The sequence below is a fragment of the Pinus tabuliformis genome, chromosome Q, assembly GCF_031772625.1.
Source record: "Pinus tabuliformis cultivar Carrire ecotype Pingquan chromosome Q, CPIR1, whole genome shotgun sequence".
Classification (NCBI taxonomy): Eukaryota; Viridiplantae; Streptophyta; class Pinopsida; order Pinales; family Pinaceae; genus Pinus; species Pinus tabuliformis.
The window spans coordinates 733,985,393-734,004,696 of record NC_142296.1 but is presented as its reverse complement, the minus strand read 5'-3'; the positions used below and the strand labels follow the sequence as shown (position 1 = coordinate 734,004,696).

At 35.1% G+C, this 19,304-nt stretch overlaps 1 long non-coding RNA gene and 2 pseudogenes across 2 annotated transcripts; 1 reads left to right on the top strand and 2 right to left on the bottom strand.

Moving 5' to 3' along the window:
- Positions 1 to 261: 261 nt before the first annotated feature.
- Positions 262 to 1,354, bottom strand: LOC149221624 (deoxyuridine 5'-triphosphate nucleotidohydrolase pseudogene; annotated as a pseudogene).
- Positions 1,353 to 7,814, top strand: LOC149221623 (deoxyuridine 5'-triphosphate nucleotidohydrolase pseudogene; annotated as a pseudogene).
- A 736-nt stretch (positions 7,815 to 8,550) lies between these two features.
- LOC149221622 (uncharacterized) lies at positions 8,551 to 18,302 on the bottom strand. 2 transcript variants are annotated; one of them, XR_016248865.1, is made up of 3 exons: positions 18,103 to 18,302; positions 17,764 to 17,890; positions 8,551 to 9,120 (listed from the first exon to the last, which is right to left on the bottom strand). It is a non-coding gene; the product is annotated as an uncharacterized LOC149221622 (long non-coding RNA). The 2 variants fall into 2 exon arrangements; XR_016248864.1 differs by lacking the exon at positions 8,551 to 9,120 and adding an exon at positions 9,539 to 9,650.
- Between the last annotated feature and the right edge of the window lie 1,002 nt (positions 18,303 to 19,304).

The following is a 19,304-nucleotide window of genomic DNA, read 5'->3' as shown; positions in this document are numbered from 1 at the left end:
TTGGAAAATGTTAAGTTTCTTCTGATCTTAAAGACACAGTCTATCTTTTTTTTGAAAAGAGTCATGAAAGCAGGATGAGGGAAACACTTCGGAAGTGTTATGCCCTGTGCCTCTTCCAAAAGCACTAATTCCTCATACAGAAATCATTTTCCAGATTTATTGATGAAGAAAGAACAAAGAGTTTCTCACAGGTATTCCAATTGCCATCCATTTTACAAAAATGAGATAATATGGAAGCAATTTTCACCTATACATGGCCTTCTAAACAGGCGTGAAGAGGCTAAAACGATAAACAAGCATCCTCAAAAAATTACATTTAAACCCCATAGACCCAAACCCACAAACTCCCCTGAAAGTGGAATCCAAATCCTCCACTTCCAGAACCTGCGGGGTGAGAATTTTCTCAATAATTAACTGAGCAATATGATCTCCAGCCTTAATCTCAAAACCCTGCTCAAAGTGATTGAAGAGAACAACACTCATTGGACCACGGTAATCTGCAAGAATTTTCTCAATAATTAACTGAGCAATATGATCTCCAGCCTTAATCTCAAAACCCTGCTCAAAGTGATTGAAGAGAACAACACTCATTGGACCACGGTAATCTGCATCTATGACACCAGCACCAACGTCTATCGAGTGCTTCCAAGCAAAGCCCGAACCTAGGAGTTATACGAGCATATGTGCCTTCGGGTATGGCAATGGACAAATCTATTGGTACCAAGGCCTTCCCTCGGGCGGGCACCACACAAGAAGTCGCACTAGATAGATCATACCCAGCGACCAAAGAAGAACTTCCAGACGGAAGAATAGAATTAGGCGAAAGATTCTTTACATGCAATATTGGCTCATAGGCAACTTTCACGCCCTTTTTATTAAAATATGTAGCATTCCCACTCAGCTCCATGCCCCCTGGTAGCCTGTGCCAATAATTCTTTTATTGTTTTTTTCTAATCATCTTTAACTTAAGATTACATGTAAGGTGAACATTCTACTATTCCAGGGATCCAAAAATATATTTCTATTGTTCTTCATGGTAAATAACACATGTCCTCTGATGCATATTCACTATATTTAGTCTCTATAAATCAATGAGTATATCTTTGAATGTAGTTGGTAATACCAATTGCACATGTCTTCTTATGCATATTCACTATATTCATCCTGTATAAATCAACGAGTATATATTTGAATGTGTTTGCTTTTCAACAATGAGTAAATATTTGAATGTGTTTGCTTTTCATATAAGTAAATTTGTTAGGCATAAATCAACTCCTCTGGACTTTCATAGCTTGTGGGATGGTCATGGAGGAAAGCAATTTTGAGACCCATCATAGTTGTTGAAACCCGTCATGGCCGGTATTAGTTAGTTTAGAAAAAGCATTGGATCCTCGGCAAATAAAAACAGGTCAATTGTTGTACTATATGTAAAGAATTATTTTACTGAGTGTCTTCTGTGAGGACGATGATCTCCCATTGGAGAGTCTGGCATACCATTTTGATAGTTATGTTTTTATAACCAATTCATTATTAATGCGGTTTAACATATTTTTTAAACCTAATCAATTTATTTTAATAAATATAATACATGTTTTAAATATATCTTGATATTTATTTATTTTTAGTTTAAATAATAATTTCTTAGGTATCCTTATCCAAATTGATATAGATAACTATTCAGTTGTTTATCTTCACTTTGAATTAGGCAATCTTTATCTAGATACAGAAGTGTGTAAAGAGCTTCAGGTAAACATCGTCAATGGCTATTTATGGCTATTTTTATTGCATTTTATAGCCACTTTAACCCCCCGAATAGGGTTTTAGGTGTGGCTTCCTCAATTGATGTCTGCAGTATTCGTTTCAATGTACATTAGGCGTGGCTTCCTCAATTGATGTCTGCAGTATTCGTTTCAATGTACATTAAGAATAAGAACTCTCAGCGAACTAGATTTTCCATAGTTTTCCTTTCAGCATAGTGGATATCTTCATAGTGAATTCTAGTCATGATTTCTTAAGATAGGGTGATATTTCATAGTTTTCCTTGTAATAGTATTTTATAGGAAGTTGGCGAGTCAAGGAAGAAGTGAAATTCAAGAAATAAAGAGTGACACAGAGCCAACCTTGGATGATGGAGAAAAATATATTTCTATTGTTCTTCATGGTAAATAGCACGGTCTCCGATGCATATTCACTATATTCATCCAATATAAATATGGATTTTAATATTAGGATAATAATATCTTTGTATCAATTTGTGTCTTTGGTAAATTATTTTATTAATAAATCAATTTTTCGTTTTGTTACCAAGTTTTTAGGGGATAAAATCTCTCTTTCGAGATGCAATTGTTTTTTTTTTTTTTTTTTTTTTTTATATAGTGAAAAGAGATTTGATCTTTATCTATATTTAACAAATGTTAACAAATGTCTAGTTAACACAATAAATTAATTTTCTCATTTTCTTGTTACAAGAGAAAACGAACATAGAAGAAAATGGATCTGGAGTTGAGATGTGTCAACCTGAAGGATGAGCCCCTTATCTCCCTTAGAAAATGGATCTGGAATGATTTTGTCAATAATTAAAAGAATTTTTTTTTTTTTTTTTATACAATGAAATATGACTTTTAATATTATGATGATAATATCTTTGTCTTAATTTGTGTTTTTGATAAATTGCTTCTACAATATTTTAAAGTTTTATATTAATAAATTAATTCTTTCATTTTCTTACCAAGCTTTTAGAGAGATCAAATTTTAGATGCAATTTTTTTTTTTATGAGATTTGATCCTTATCGATGTTTAACAAATAACAAATATTAACAAGTGTCGAGTAATGAGATAGAAATAAATGTGTTTTATAATACATGATAACACAAACAATTAAAAATACATGAACACCATATTTTACCCTAAAATCCTTTACCAGAAAATTGAATAATATATCTACTATTTCTAATGGCTTAAAAGAAGCCAAACAAGCGAAAGTGAGCCCTCCACTCAATTCAGGAATATTGCAATAGAAAATCCTCAAGATTTTAACAGCTTCATCACATATAATCAACACCCTCTAAGACCATGGGCCAAAACAGTGATGTGCCCACATTTATGATTTCCTTTTAAATTTATTATTACTTAGTATACAAGCAAATGATGTAATCACGAGTCAAAAACATAGTAAATTACTCCATAATGGCTTCCCTCATCATTTTTAATACTAATAAAAATCTTTGCTATATCTCTCATAACTTTGTAAAAATATTCTTTTCGTAAGAAGTAAAAAAAAACTTCATATGAATGATCCAGTTAAATAATTTCTTTTCAATATTTATCCAGTTTCTAAAATTTCTTATAACATACTACAGCCTTACTGCGTTTCCATTGCAGCAACATGTGGTGCAATTGCTAGTATATATTTCTACTAACATAATTTTTAATAATAATGTAAATCCATAAATAGATTTAACCCAGAAACACAATTAATTGTTTTAGCATGAGTAGTAACGTTGTCATTATGGGTTTGTCCTAATGTATTTTGTTGACCATTTAATAGTACGTTTATAAGTGTACTTTTATTAAAAACTGCGAACATTAAATCACGATACCAACATAATAGCCTTTCACCCAACGGTCAAAAATCAACACCACAAATAACAGGTTAGTCTGAAAAGGAGCTTTGAACCGCTAGTGAGCCTTGAAATAGTTTTGGTCTTTTTTTCAAAAACACTACCCAATTTTAGAGTAGTTTTATTAATTTGAGAACAGATAAGAATGGGTTTAATTCATGGCCTCCGCTTGGCTGGTGACAAGGGAAACAACAGTATATACCAATGCCCTCCACCCCTCTTGCATTCCAAGAGCCCTCCAAAAAAATAACCTCTTCCGTGCAATGAAATTACATGAGATTTAATGCAAGTACTTCTTCCAAATCACTCCTGGTTCTTTGACATTTGTGGCCTTGTACATGTTGATCATGGTTTCATGAATCTCGGTGTCTTCAGGCAATCATGTTTTTGAATTAATTTTTACTCTGAGAGGCTACCACAGATGCGTGAATGATTAAACTTGGGATAAGTTAAAAAATGTGGAATATAGTCGTGGGACAAGGCCACATTTTTTAACTTATCCCAAGTTTAATCATTCACGCATCTGTGGTAGCCTCTGAGAGTAAAAATTAATTCAAAAACATGATTCCCTGAAGACACTGAGATTCATGAAACCATGATCAACATGTACAAGGCCACAAATGTCAAAGAACCAGGAGTGATTTGGAAGAAGTACTTGCATAAAATCTCATGTAATTTCATTGCACGGAAGAGGTTATTTTTTTGGAGGGCTCTTGGAATCCAAGACGGGTGGAGGGCATTGGTATATACTGTTGTTTCCCTTGTCACCAGCCAAGCGGAGGCCATGAATTAAACCCATTCTTATCTGTTCTCAAATTAATAAAACTACTCTAAAATTGGGTAGTGTTTTTGAAAAAAAGACCAAAACTATTTCAAGGCTCACTAGCGGTTCAAAGCTCCTTTTCAGACTAACCTGTTATTTGTGGTGTTGATTTTTGACCGTTGGGTGAAATGCTATTATGTTGGTATCGTGATTTAATGTTCGCAGTTTTTAATAAAAGTACACTTATAAACGTACTATTAAATGGTCAACAAAATACATTAGGACGTTACTACTCATGCTAAAACAATTAATTGTGTTTCTGGGTTAAATCTATTTATGGATTTACATTATTATTAAAAATTATGTTAGTAGAAATATATACTAGCAATTGCACCACATGTTGCTGCAATGGAAACGCCTTAAGGGTGTAGTATGTTATAAGAAATTTTAGAAACTCGATAAATATTGAAAAGAAATTATTTAACTGGATCATTCATATGAAGTTTTTTTTTACTTCTTACGAAAAGAATATTTTACAAAGTTATGAGAGATATAGCAAAGATTTTTATTAGTATTAAAAATGATGAGGGAAGCCATTATGGAGTAATTTACTATGTTTTTGACTCGTGATTACATCATTTGCTTGTATACTAAGTAATAATAAATTTAAAAGGAAATCATAAATGTGGGCACATCATTGTTTTGGCCCATGGTCTTAGAGGGTGTTGATTATATGTGATGAAGCTGTTAAAATCTTGAGGATTTTCTATTGCAATATTCCTGAATTGAGTGGAGGGCTCACTTTCGCTGGTTTGGCTTCTTTTAAGCCATTAGAAATAGTAGATATATTATTCAATTTTCTGGTAAAGGATTCTAGGGTAAAATATGGTGTTCATGTATTTTTAATTGTTTGTGTTATCATGTATTATAAAACACATTTATTTCTATCTCATTACTCGACACTTGTTAATATTTGTTATTTGTTAAACATCGATAAGGATCAAATCTCATAAAAAAAAAATTGCATCTAAAATTTGATCTCTCTAAAAGCTTGGTAAGAAAATGAAAGAATTAATTTATTAATATAAAACTTTAAAATATTGTAGAAACAATTTATCAAAAACACAAATTAAGACAAAGATATTATCATCATAATATTAAAAGTCATATTTCATTGTATAAAAAAAAATAAAAAAATTCTTTTAATTATTGACAAAATCCGATAAGTACACAAATTCATCTAACCGTTTGAAAGTCCTAGCATCACATTAACAATAAAGCATTAGTCGAAGGTCTGGCTAAGGGAGATAAGGGGCTCAGCATTCAGGTTGACACATCTCAAATTCCAGATCCATTTTCTAAGGGAGATAAGGGGCTCATCCTTCAGGTTGACACATCTCAAACACCAGATCCATTTTCTTCTATGTTCGTTTTCTCTTGTAACAAGAAAATGAGAAAATTAATTTATTGTGTTAACTAGACATTTGTTAACATTTGTTAAATATAGATAAAGATCAAATCTCTTTTCACTATATATATAAAAAAAAAACAATTGCATCTCGAAAGAGAGATTTTATCCCCTAAAAACTTGGTAACAAAACGAAAAAATTGATTTATTAATAAAATAATTTACCAAAGACACAAATTGATACAAAGATATTATTATCCTAATATTAAAATCCATATTTATATTGGATGAATATAGTGAATATGCATCAGAGGCCGTGCTATTTACCATGAAGAACAATAGAAATATATTTTTCTCCATCATCCAAGGTTGGCTCTGTGTCACTCTTTATTTCTTGAATTTCACTTCTTCCTTGACTCGCCAACTTCCTATAAAATACTACTACAAGGAAAACTATGAAATATCACCCTATCTTAAGAAATCATGACCAGAATTCACTATGAAGATATCCACTATGCTGAAAGGAAAACTATGGAAAATCTAGTTAGCTGAGAGTTCTTATTCTTAATGTACATTGAAACGAATACTGCAGACATCAATTGAGGAAGCCACACCTAATGTACATTGAAACGAATACTGCAGACATCAATTGAGGAAGCCACACCTAAAACCCTATTTGGGGGGTTAAAGTGGCTATAAAATGCAATAAAAATAGCCATAAATAGCCATTGACGCTGTTTACATGAAGCTCTTTACACACTTCTGTATCTAGATAAAGATTGCCTAATTCAAAGTGAAGGTAAACAACTGAATAGCTATCTATATCAATTTGGATAAGGATACCTAAGAAATTATTATTTAAACTAAAAATAAAATATATTTAAAACATGTATTATATTTATGAAAATAAATTGATTAGGTTTAAAAAATATGTTAAACCGCATTAATAATGAATTGGTTATAAAAACATAACTATCAAAATGGTATGCCAGACTCTCCGATGGGAGATCATCGCGCTCACAGAAGACACTCAGTAAAATAATTCTTTACATATGGTACAACAATTGACCTGTTTTTATTTGACCAGGATCCAATGCTTTTTCTAAACTAACTAATACCGGCCATGACGGGTTTCAACAACTATGATGGGTCTCAAAATTGCTTTCCTCCATGACCATCCCACAAGCTATGAAAGTCCAGAGGAGTTGATTTATGCATAACAAATTTGCTTATATGAAAAGCAAACACATTCAAATATATACTCATTGTTGATTTATACAGGATGAATATAGTGAATATGCATCAGAAGACATGTGCAATTGGTATTACCAACTACATTCAAAGATATACTCATTGATTTATAGAGACTAAATATAGTGAATATGCATCAGAGGACATGTGTTATTTACCATGAAGAACAATAGAAATATATTTTTGGATCCCTGGAATAGTAGAATGTTCACCTTACATGTAATCTTAAGTTAAAGATGACGGAGAAAGAACAGTAAAAGAATTATTGGCACAGGCTACCCAGGGGGCATGGAGCTGAGTGGGAATGCTACATATTTTAATAAAAAGGGCGTGAAAGTTGCCTATGAGCCAATATTGCATGTAAAGAATCTTTCGCCTAATGCTATTCTTCCGTCTGGAAGTTCTTCTTTGGTCGCTGGGTATGATCTATCTAGTGCGACTTCTTGTGTGGTGCCCGCCCGAGGGAAGGCCTTGGTACCAATAGATTTGTCCATTGCCATACCCGAAGGCACATATGCTCGTATAACTCCTAGGTTCGGGCTTTGCTTGGAAGCACTCGATAGACGTTGGTGTTGGTGTCATAGATGCAGATTACCGTGGTCCAATGAGTGTTGTTCTCTTCAATCACTTTGAGCAGGGTTTTGAGATTAAGGCTGGAGATCATATTGCTCAGTTAATTATTGAGAAAATTCTCACCCCACAGGTTCTGGAAGTGGAGGATTTGGATTCCACTTTCAGGGGAGTTTGTGGGTTTGGGTCTATGGGGGTTTAAATGTAATTTTTTGAGGATGCTTGTTTATGGTTTTAGCCTCTTCGCGCCTGTTTAGAAGGCCATGTATAGGTGAAAATTGCTTCCATATTATCTCATTTTTGTAAAATGGATGGCAATTGGAATACCTGTGAGAAACTCTTTGTTATTTCTTCATCAATAAATCTGGAAAATGATTTCTGTATGAGGAATTAGTGCTTTTGGAAGAGGCACAGGGCATAACATTTCCGAAGTGTTTCCCTCATCCTGCTTTCATGACTCTTTCCAAAAAATAGATAGACTATGTCTTTAAGATAAGAAGAAACTTAACATTTTCCAATAGGTAGTCACAATTGGATGCATTGCCTCGACATTTTTATAATTTTGCTGAAGGAATGGTTTAGTTTATGAAAGTGATGGATGCCATTAAAGGTATCTTGCACATGATTACTTTGACGGGTGAATTTGAGGATTTCGAGGATGAACCTGAAATGCATTGCGCTCCTTGCCTAAGCTATAAATTCAAGAGTTATTTTTGTGATCTGTTGAAAGAGAGAAGCATCAGGAAATCGTTTCCTGTATGAGGAAGTAGTGTTATTGGAAGAGGCACAAGGCATAATACTTCGAACTTTTTACCTCATCTTGCTTTCATGACTCTGTGAATAAACAGATAGACTATGTCTTTGAGATAAGCAGAAACTTAAACGTCGATGTTTGCCAGTATCTAGACAAAGTCATATGTCATGTGATAGATATTGAAACAGAAAGATACCCCAAGCTTCAGTCCGCTTCAAGGAAACCTTTTCAAACTCTCATAGAGAGAAAAAAACATGAATGCATTCAGTACATTGAAGAGATGTGATTAAGGAACCTAAAGCCCGACAATTTTCTCCATCATCCAAGGTTGGCTCTGTTTCACTCTTTATTTCAGAAATTTCACTCCTTCCTTAACTGGCCAACTTCCTATAAAATACTATTACAAGGCATTTAACTATGAAATATCACCATATCTTAAGAAATCATGACTAGAATTCACTATGAATATATCCACTATGCTATCAAGGAAAAATATGGGAGGTCAAGGGCTCGGCCTTCAAGCTAACATATCTCAGACTCCAGATCCATTTTCTTCTCTGTTCGCTTTCTCTTGAGCCTCTCCTTCCTTTCATCATCCTCCTTATCAATAAATCTGGGAAATTTGGAGAGTTTAGAGGTAGTCCAAGCTCACACTTTTCCGGCGCATTGATCTTCATTGGTTTTGTTTTGCAGGTGGGAAACGACTCTTACTGATGGTCAGTGGAGCCCATCTCCCCATCCACTTGTTTAACACCTGTTTGATAAGATGGGAAAACAAAATTTTGATCACAAATTTATTATTAAATAATAAAAACCAAAAACAATAATTAACTATCCTTCCTAGTCAAATAACTATTATATATAATAGCAATAAATTACAAAAACAATATCTACATTATATTTTCTAGGGTACCCAGTACACTAAAGTAAACTAATTAAACAACGAGATGTTTTGAAATATCATCCCATCTCTTATTAAAGCATTTCAAGTTTCAAAATAGACCTGTAAATAAATATGACTATCATTTTCCTTTTTTACTGAAAACGAATTTAAATTGCTATCGAGGTATTGGAAGTGTTATCAAATTGAAATCCTTGCTATCGAGGTATTGAAAGTGTCATCAAATGAAAATCCTTGCCTATAAAATACTATTACTATGAAGTATGTACGTACCTAGTTTAAATTCACTTAGGTAAATTATTAAATGCTCTGTTGGTATACCAACAAACCACCTTGTGAAATCCTAGACTTCTCCCAGCTTGCTGTAAATAGGCAGCTTCACTCTGCATTTTAAAACACAGTAAATTTAATAGATGTTGTGATTCTCTTGTTCCTTCTATTGGTTTGAGTCTGTTCATTTTCTGAGTTTTGTTTGTTTGTATGGCGGTTAAGCCTGCAGGGGGAATTTGTTTTAGCAGGAACTAACTACTACAGAAACGGTATTAAGAAACCCAATAGTTGTATACATTTTCTGAGGAGTGAGATGGCTACAATTCTTTCAATGGATTGAGAACATTGGTATATCTATGGCCAAGTTATTTTCCTTTTATCTTAAGAACCAGTAGTACTCATGTAGTAGATATTTCATTCACAGTCACAAAAGATCGCATTGCTCAAGAAATATTACTAATATAGAATGGAAATAATGGTTTAAGGACCCGGTTGAATATATGGCTACTTGATGAGCATTTTTAGGTGAGGGAGAAACCATTGAAGATACTAGGAAGAGGGTAATCGTGACTATCTCTGCAAGCCCTTTGGGCTGAAAGATCACAATCTATCACTCTATATGACTTGGGAAGGACATGCTTCATTATGCATCACCCATCATTTCTATTTTTTTGGCTCATTTGAGAAGGAATAAAAAAGCTAATATTTCGATTACTTTGTTCTGAGGTGATTACAATTTATACTTACACAGGATAAAAAATGGAAGTATGATTACTTAGCTCATCATTGATTACTTTATGTACTTGTCACAACTGCATTTGTGCAGCAATGACGTATGGAAAATTGGAGTCAATTTATAGAGAAATTAGCTGGTCCAATATTATTTGAAGAACCATCATCTATAGGCCTTCACCAACAGCGGAGAGAAGAACCTAGTGATACACAAGAACCATTAGGTAGAAAAGAAAAGAACATAAAGGTAAATTATTAAATGCTCTGTTGGTATACCAGCAAACCACCTTGTGAAATCCTAGACTTCTCCCAGCTTGTTGTAAATAGGCAGCTTCACTCTGCATTTTAAAACACAGTAAATTTAATAGATGTTGTGATTCTCTTGTTCCTTCTATTGGTTTGAGTCTGTTCATTTTCTGAGTTTTGTTTGTTTGTATGGCGGTTAAGCCTGCAGGGGGAATTTGTTTTAGCAGGAACTAACTACTACAGAAACGGTATTAAGCAACCCAATAGTTGTATACATTTTCTGAGGAGTGAGATGGCTACAATTCTTTCAATGGATTGAGAACATTGGTATATCTATGGCCAAGTTATTTTCGTTTTATCTTAAGAACCAGTAGTATTCATGTAGTAGATATTTCATTCACAGTCACAAAAGATCGCATTGCTCAAGAAATATTACTAATATAGAATGGAAATAATGGTTTAAGGACCCGGTTGAATATATGGCTACTTGATGAGCATTTTTAGGTGAGGGAGAAACCATTGAAGATACTAGGAAGAGGGTAATCGTGACTATCTCTGCAAGCCTTTTGGGCTGAAAGATTACAATCTATCACTCTATATGAATTGGGAAGGACATGCTTCATTATGCATCACCCATCATTTCTATTTTTTTGGCTCATTTGAGAAGGAATAAAAAAGCTAATATTTCGATTACTTTGTTCTGAGGTGATTACAATTTATACTTACACAGGATAATGTTAGTTTGACAACGAATTTGGGTAAATGTAGTTAAACAGTTTTGTAACGAGTAATTTAGTTATGTAACGGTAGTTATTCACATGAATATATCGAATGCTCATGTAGAGGAAAATTCATTCTTGAATAAAGCAGATACAAATTCAGTTTTATATTTCTTGGTCTTCTCCCATTTTCTTGCTATTCTTCCTACAATCTCTGCCATTATTTCAGCAAGTGGTATCAGAGCTTGGACAAACCCCTGTTGTGCGAACCTGTGATCAAACCCACACGGCGTGATTTGAAGATCAAATTAATGCTGTAATTCTGCTGTGGACGGCGTGATTGACTTGAACCCGTGGACGGCGTGATTTGAAGATCAAATTAACGTTGTAATTCTGCTGTGGACGGCGTGATTTGAACCCGTGGACGGCTGGAGTCTGACGAAGCTGTTGTGAGAGTGCCTGACAGCGTTGCTGTGGAAACAGTATACCACCGGAGGCTGTGGTTGCAGCGAAAGCTCGATCCCATTGCAGTATCGTGTGAACAGAGCCGCTGTCTCATTACAGTGTCGTGTGAATTGTGCCCAAACGTTGAAGATAAGGTGAATTGGGAGGCTGTCCAGTGAGGCATACGTGCTGTCAGCGTGATTCCAAGACCTGCGTGAGGGCCTGCATAAAGTTGCAGAGGATTTTATGACAGAGCGTGAAATCCGGGTATTGATCGGAGTTTCCAGACTTGTTTTTTTTAGAAGGAATTTTTTTTTTTTTAAACGAACGCTGAAGATTGAAAAGTTGTGGTTTTTATAAAAATATTGAACAAAAGGAAGGGTTTGCAGATTTTTTTTTTAAAGACAGCAGCAGATTTAAAAGGTTGTTCAGATTTTTTTTTTTTAAAGATAGCAGAGATTGAAAAGGATGTTGTTTTTTACAAATATTGTAGAAGAAAAAGTTTGCAAGAGATTTGCAAGAATGTTTTGAAACTAGAAAAACAAAAGGGTTTGCAAGAAACAAAGGATTTGAAACTTGTCTTTCTGTTTGAATTGGGGAGGTTATTTGTTTTTTTTTCTTAGAAAGACTGAAACCCTAGGAAGAAGGAAAAATGGCCAAGATGTCGAATGCAAGATTCGAGGTGGAGAAATTCACCGGAAAGAGCAATTTTGCTCTTTGGAAACTGAAGGTTAAGGATCTGCTTGTGCAACAAGGGTTGCACAAGGCATTAGATGGAGTAACTAAGAAACCTGCAACCATGACTACTACAGACTGGGAGGACTTGGATGCCTGAGCTCTCAGTACCATTCGGTTATGTCTAGCGGATGAAGTTCTCTTCAACATCGTTGAAGAGACTACAGTGTCAGGTTTGTGGGAAAAACTTGAAAACCTTTATATGACAAAATCATTAACCAACAGAATTTATCTGAAACGACAGTTATACAGTCTTCGAATGAAAGAAGGTTCAAGCGTTGCAGAACATTTGAATGTTTTTAATACACTAATTTGTCAATTAATAGATATGGAAGTCAAAATACAGGAAGAAGATAAAGCGATAACCTTGTTTTGTTCTCTGCCTGAATCATGGGATCACTTCGTAACCTCAATCAGCTTCAGCTCTGCTGATTCTTTGACGTTTGAATCAGTCGTGGGAGCTCTTCTGTCTAAAGAAGTACGAAGGAAATCCAGCACTGATACAACTGCATCAGAAGCCATGGTCGCTAGAGGACGCTCAAAGGAAAGAGGAGAAAAACCAAGGGGATCTTCCAGGTCGAAATCGAAGGGCAAGAAGTGTAAGGCAAAATGTTGGAACTGTGGTAAAGTTGGACACTTGAAGAAGGACTGTTGGAAACGGAAGGAATCCGAAAACCTGAAGAACGAAGCGAATCAGGCTGATTCAGGTATGGTAGACGAAGTTTTATCTGCTGAAGAATTGTGTATGATAGATGAAACTTCACCTGAATGTAATGTCTCTCAGAGTTTTGATAGCTGGTTGTTAGACTCTGGTGCTTCGCATCATATGTGCCCACATAGAAACTGGTTTACTTCGTATGAAAATGTAAACGGTAGTTCTGTGTTTATGGGTAACAATATGTCATGTCAGACTGTTGGGATGGGAGATATCAGGATTAAGATGTATGATAACACAGTTAGGACATTAACTAGTGTTAGACATGTACCTGATTTGAAGAAAAATTTAATCTCTTTGGGAGTGTTGGATTCAGATGGTTATAAGTTTACAGGTCATAATGGCGTCTTGAAGGTCTTCAAAGGTGCTCTTACGGTTATGAAGGCAGAAAAGGTCGGAAATCTTTACAGGTTAAAAGGAAGTACTCAGGTCGGTGAAGCAGCGGCTGCGTCAGAAAAGGAGGAAGCAAGTACTCGTCTGTGGCATCAACGTTTGGGTCATATGAGCAAGAAAGGTCTTCACATACTGATGAAACGTAAATCTCTTCCTGGTCTGAAATCCTTGAATTTAGATTTCTGTAAACATTGTGTGTATGGAAAACAGTGTAAACAGAGATTTAAAGTTGGCAATCATAATAGTAAAGATGTTTTAGACTACATTCATTCTAATCTGTGGGGGCCTTCCCCTGTTATGTCATATGGAGGTGCATTGTATTTTTTAACGTTCATTGATGATTACTCTCGTAGAGTTTGGGTCTATATGCTAAAAAGGAAAGCTGATGTATTAAATGTCTTTAAACAATTTAAAGTAATGGTAGAGAAAAGAACAGGCAAATCTATTAAATGTCTAAGAACTGACAATGGTGGTGAGTTCACTTCTGTTGAGTTTGAACAATACTGTAAGGATGAGGGCATTGTTAGACACAAAACTGTTGTTTATACTCCTCAGCAAAATGGTGTTGCTGAGCGTATGAATTGGACTCTTATGGATAGAGCCATAAGCATGATCAGCAATGCTAACTTGCAAAAGGAGTTGTGGGCAGAAGCAGTATCTACTGCTTGTTATTTAGTTAACAGATCACCTTCAGTAGAAATTGATTGTAAAATTCCTGAAGAAGTTTGGACAGGTCAGTCTTGTGACTATTCTCATTTGAGGATATTTGGCTGTGATGCTTATTCTCTTATTCCGAAAAATCAGCGTTTGAAATTAGATCCAAAGTCGAAATGTTATGTCTTTGTTGGGTATGACTATGTAGTGAAAGGATATAGGTTGTGGGATCCTACATTGCGGAAGATAGTCATTAGTAGAGATGTAACATATGATGAATCCTCTTTGTTAAAATCAAATGTTGAAAGAATGGAACAGGAACAGGTATCGCCGAGTCAACGAGTTCAGTTGGAGGCTAGATCTTTCGGTGACAGTCGAAAGGAAGGAGAAACTTCTGGAGACAAAGGTGTTGAAGACACAAAGGAAGCCGTTGAAGCTTCTGAACCAGTGCAAGTTTCTGAACCAGTTCAACAACTAGTCACTCTGAGAAGGTCTACAAGGGAAAGGAAAACTCCCAAAAGGTATGAAGATTCTGCTTCATCTTTTGCTTTGGTTACTGAAGATGGGGAACCGTCTTGTTATCAGGAAGCGATAGATGATGCAGATAGCGAGAAATGGAAAAAGGATATGGAAGAAGAAATGGACTCCTTAGCCAAGAACAATACCTGGGATCTTGTAGAGCTTCCTGAAGGGAGAAGTGTTGTTGGATGTAAATGGGTCTTCAAGCTGAAACGGAAAGTTGATGGTAGTATCGAAAGATATAAGGCGAGACTGGTAGCAAAAGGGTATTCTCAGGTTGAAGGTATAGACTTTCATGAGATTTTTTCTCCAGTTGTAAAACTTGTTTCTATACGTACTGTGTTGGCACTAACTGCGTTGCTTAATCTTGAGTTAGAACAGTTAGATGTTAAAACAGCTTTTCTACATGGTGATTTGAACGAAGAAATATATATGGAACAACCAGAAGGTTTTGTACGAGGTCGCAGCAGAAGATTAGTTTGCAAGCTCAGGAAATCATTGTATGGTCTGAGGCAGTCTCCCAGACAATGGTACAAGTTTGATTCCTTCATGGTGAGCCAGAACTTTATAAGAAGTGAGTATGATCATTGTGTGTACTTCAAAAGTTTCAATGGCATATTCATTATCTTAGCTTTGTATGTTGACGATATGCTTATTGCAAGCAAAAGCATGGAAGAGATCAACAGGTTAAAGGCTTAACTCTCTAGGGCGTTTGATATGAAGGATCTTGGAGCAGCAAAACATATCTTGGGCATGGAGATACACAGAGACAGGAAAAATGGTAAGCTTTGGTTATCACAGCAGAAGTATGTGGAGAAGGTACTTGAAAAGTTCTCTATGAATAATGTGAAACCTGTTAATGTTCCCCTAGCTTCCCATTTTAAGCTTTCTTCGGTTTTGAGTCCTAGAGCTGATGAAGAAAAGCAGTATATGTCTCATGTACCATATGCAAATGCGATAGGCAACTTAATGTATGCGATGGTATCTACAAGACCTGACATTTCACATGCAGTTGGAGTTTTCAGCAGGTTCATGGCAAATCCAGGTAAAGAACATTGGCTAGCAGTGAAATGGGTGCTTCGATATCTAAGAGGCACAAGAGATCATTGCATCGTCTTTAATGGTAGTGAAGGATCAGTCTGCGGATATGTAGATGCTGACTATGCAGGTGATTTGGACAAAAGAAGATCTACTACAGGTTACGTCTTTACTCTTGCAGGTGGAGCAATTAGTTGGATGTCAAAGCTTCAAGACACGGTTGCATTGTCCACTACCGAAGCTGAATATATAGCTGCTTCAGATGCCAGTAAAGAAGCAATCTGGTTAAAGGATTTGCTCGATGAAATTGGAAGAACGCAGGAGAAAGTGAGTGTACTTTATGACAGTCAAAGTGCTATTCACTTGGCCACAAACCCTGCCTATCACAGCAGAACCAAGCAGATTGATGTGAGATATCATTTTCTGAGACATGTGATCGATGGTGGAAAAGTAGCTCTTAAAAAGGTCCATACACGAGAAAATTGTGCAGACATATTCACAAAGCCAGTTACAGTAGAGAAGTTGCGGTGGTGTTTAGCTTCTCTTGGCTTGCAGGAGAGATGATGAATGGGAAAATTGTTGTCAAAGTGGAGTTTGTTAGTTTGACAACGAATTTGGGTAAATGTAGTTAAACAGTTTTGTAACGAGTAATTTAGTTATGTAACGGTAGTTATTCACATGAATATATCGAATGCTCATGTAGAGGAAAATTCATTCTTGAATAAAGAAGATACAAATTCAGTTTTATATTTCTTGGTCTTCTCCCATTTTCTTGCTATTCTTCCTACAATCTCTGCCATTATTTCAGCAGATAAAAAATGGAAGTATGATTACTTAGCTCATCATTGATTACTTTATGTACTTGTCACAACTGCATTTGTGCAGCAATGACGTATGGAAAATTGGAGTCAATTTATAGAGAAATTAGCTGGTCCAATATTATTTGAAGAACCATCTATAGGCCTTCACCAACAGCGGAGAGAAGAACCTAGTGATACACAAGAACCATTAGGTAGAAAAGAAAAGAACATAAAGGTAAATTATTAAATGCTCTGTTGGTATACCAGCCAACCACCTTGTGAAATCCTAGACTTCTCCCAGCATGCTGTAAATAGGCAGCTTCACTCTGCATTTTAAAACACAGTAGATTTAATAGATGTTGTGATTCTCTTGTTCCTTCTATTGGTTTGAGTCTGTTCATTTTCTGAGTTTTGTTTGTTTGTATGGCGGTTAAGCCTGATATTATCCTGCTGTATGTAGTTTGCTTTTGCTGTATGTAGTTTGCTTTTAAAGACTGGAGCCCCTTCTTAAAAACGCCTATTATGGACATCCACCAGAATTATAACCTCTACACAGACCCATTAAATTGACCGTGTATTATATATATCCATTAAAAGTAGCACAACCATCACAGAGAGTCCCTAAAAGTAAAATCACGATGACGGGTTTGGCTTTTGGGGTCGATTTCGTGAATATCTCGTTAGAGACAGACAATGGGAGGGAAGTCATCGATTAAGTAAAAGTTCCTCTTAGCTTTGGTCGAGCGCTTCGTTCCTCGTGCTTTTTCGGGCGAGTCACTAACCGTACCTTGATCTCACAAAGCGTCTATTAGATGGCTTTAAAATCTAATATCTGGATATATATATATATATATATATATATATATATATATATATATATATATATATATATATATATATATATATATATATATAAACAGATATGTAGATGCCGAGAGGGAATCTGATATAAAAGAGACTTCTCTTCCATAGCCAAAATGCAGGCCTGCCGAAGAAGAGTGGTTTTCCACTGATTAGCAGAGATAGGACCGTATTCTGGAAATAAGGATTAAAACCCCCACAAACTTGACAAACACATCGAGACCGCCAGTGGTTCTGGCCTTTGGCCTCTGAAGCAAATCTTTCATCATTTTCAAGGCTTCTCTCTGCAAAGATGCATATGAAACACTATTAACAAGATAATCCATTTAATTGGGGTTTCATGGGGCGATTAAAGGCATAAGAAGCCTACTCCGTGGCTAGAGATTATGTGAAGCTTGAGCAAAATGCGCTTCGATCTTGTGATTCCGCAAGTTTTGCAGGAATAACGGCGCAGATCCTTAGGACGTTTAGAGCCGTTCCCTTCTCCTGTGGCCATTCTGCAGAAACAGAAAACAGTTCGAAACAGACTCAGTAGAATTAAATGAAGCCTGTTGGGTATATAAAAAGATATATAGAATAGAGCATAACTGTGAGTAAACCTGTACCGGAAAAAAGGAAGAGACCTCTTTTCTTAGCTAAAGAATAATATATGTAAGCTACCAAGTATATATACAGATTTATTTCTGCGTGCGAGCTAAGAACAGGTTACATTAAACAGCGGCCTGCTCAGCGAGATTTCAAGCAGCAAAAAAACTGTGCGTGGCCGCCTTGGATCTTTTTCTTCAGATAGAAGCCAACCAGTTCCTCTTCCGTTGGATGGACTCTGAAGAAATCTGAAGCCTAGAAGATCTATTAAAAACGCTGCCTGCAAAACCCTCACTGGGGATAAAAGCTCATTAACCTCCAAGCCCCTGGAGTGGAATGCCCAGAGATGCGCCCTGCTCAGCGAGATTTGAAGCAACAAAAAAACCTGTGCGGAAAGAATATTAAAACTAAACTAAATTACATCCAACGATCTGGAACGTTTGAATCGTCTAACATCAGATCTAATGGCTCAAACAAGTACACGTGACAATTGGGGGAGTTGATTTCAGATGGGTACGCCTTACGTCGTAATAAATTTAATTAGTTAATATATACCAAATTAATTATTATAATATTAAATTAAAATGGACTATCCAACATAAAATTGTAGAAATTTTTAATGTTAATATAATTATACAAATATTTAAAAAAATGATTAAATACTTAAATTTAATTAGTTAATATATATACAAAATAATTATTATAATATTAAATTAAAAGTGAATGTGGAAAATAGAAGTGTAAAAAAAATTTAAATTTCTTATTAATGGTTTTAGATTTTAGGTTATACAAGAATGTGATTTATTTAAACAAATTCATATACATAATATTTTACATTTTTATTATAATGGTTGACTTACATTTCTTAGTACACACTATTTCGAAACACTTTGGCTTATTCATATAAGTTTTCCTCATCAACATGTGATTATAGTATACACTATTTTGAAACACTTTGGCTTATTGATACAAGTTTTCCTCACTAACATGTGATTACTTATGCTTTTCAAATGCAACATTCTAATTAATATCTCCACCAAGAGAGGTTGTTCTTTATAAATAGATATTTAGATTAATCATCAAATTTAACAAGGTCATCGATCATGCTCCAAAACATCTCCTTAAATTTAGGTTTATAACTTCAAAGCCAATTGCTATTTACTTCTCAAAATTGACTAAATAACCATGACTAGCCTAAAATTTGGCAATCTCATTAATTAAGTTGACTTAATCATCAATGCCAGTTGAGCATTTTTCTTTCAATCAAAACTTTCACACTCTGCCTATAGTCTAATAAAATGACATTCATCTCTATAGTCTTAACTT